General features: G+C 45.7%; 1 non-coding gene across 1 annotated transcript; it reads left to right on the top strand.

Moving 5' to 3' along the window:
• Positions 1-874: 874 nt before the first annotated feature.
• Trnaa-ugc (transfer RNA alanine (anticodon UGC)) lies at positions 875-949 on the top strand. The gene has a single exon. It is a non-coding gene; the product is annotated as a tRNA-Ala (tRNA).
• Positions 950-1,546: the final 597 nt, after the last annotated feature.

Raw genomic sequence — 1,546 nt, forward strand, 5'->3', positions numbered from 1 at the left:
TAAAGTAGGCACAAATGCAGTGATCAGAAAGAAATGATTAGCATACATTCGCATTCTCGTTTCATCGTGAAAGGAAGCTACCGTATAGACAGAGGAATCTATATTTATACTTGGCAGAATTAATTACATACTGACATAATCGTCAGTACTGCTTTCGTTTCCCAAAAGTTATAAATATTTCGATTTCGGAAAAGAAGCTCTGTATTTGGCCAAGATGTCGAAGAAGAAGGTCCCTTACGTACTGGTTGTATCGAGTAAGATGTGGAGACGGCGGTTTGAAAGCGGACAGAGGTAGTGCGGGGAAGGGCGTCCCTTACCTGAGGGATCGCTACTCAAGCTACCTGGCGAAGGCAAGCTACCTGGCGAAGGGGCAAGTGTGGCAAATGTCCGGTGTGGCAAATGTCCGGTGTGGCAAATGTCCGGCATTCGTTATGCTCTGGGGAACATTCGCGTGGGCATTCATGAGTCCAGTGGAGCTTGTGCAAGACACCACGACGGCCAATGGGGTATCGTACACTAATTGCATCCCACGTACACTCCATCATGACGATCATGTTTCCCGACGGCAGCGATATTGTCCAACAAGATAACACTCCATGTCACAAGGCCAAGACTGTGATGGTGTCAGTGTGTCGGACATGTCCGAAAGAACAGATACCATCTTCATATAGTTACGGCTAACCGGCCGTTGACCTTCTTTTTCTGTGCTGGATGCACACGTATTGCCCGAACTCTTACGGGACTCGGTAAGATTGTCTGCAGCGAGTAATGGGTGTAATGGGCAGGGACACTACGAATGTAGTGTGTGGACATTAAGTCGGGAATGTGGGTCTCACGGGGAACGTGCAAGGGATGCAGTCACACTATCCGCTGTGCCCTCGGTGGCTCAGATGTATAGAGCGTCTGCCATGCAAGCAGGAGATCCCGGGTTCGAGTCCCGGTCGGGGCACACAATTTCACCTGTCCCCGTTGATGTATATCAACGCCTGTCGACAGATGGAAGGAATTGTCAGTCGTGCCATGCCAGGGTAGTTTCTTCCTTCTTTTTTCATTGTTCTTCTTCTCTATCTCTCTTTTTTTCTTTTAATGTAAGAGCTTTGTGTTACCATTGCATATCCAGTTGTAACCAGCTCTGAAGTTAATGTTTCGCCGTTATATGAGGTCAATGCGCCAGAACATACGGACGTTGTTCTGTAATACTGTGGGCCATTGTTCCCTACTACCCCAATGATTCATTTCCTACCTTTCAAGAACTATACAGTCTGGAGAAAAAGTGATAATAAGGTCATATAAGAGAAGGGGATTTTTAATCTATCAAAATTTGCCAGATAACCAAAGATTGGAGCTACTGATAGGAGTAGCGGATTTTTAATCTAATAAACTTTGCCAGATAACCACAGATGGGAATTGCACTATTGTGAGCTACGATCACAAATCGGCAGTCAATCATCGATGCCCCTCAAGAAGGGATTAGTCAGTCGTGCAAGCTAAAAATTTTCGGAAGTGTGAGACAATAAATTCTACGAGGATTTCAACTTTGTAGCGG

The sequence above is a fragment of the Schistocerca nitens genome, chromosome 7 (assembly GCF_023898315.1).
Source record: "Schistocerca nitens isolate TAMUIC-IGC-003100 chromosome 7, iqSchNite1.1, whole genome shotgun sequence".
In the NCBI taxonomy this organism is placed as follows: domain Eukaryota; kingdom Metazoa; phylum Arthropoda; class Insecta; order Orthoptera; family Acrididae; genus Schistocerca; species Schistocerca nitens.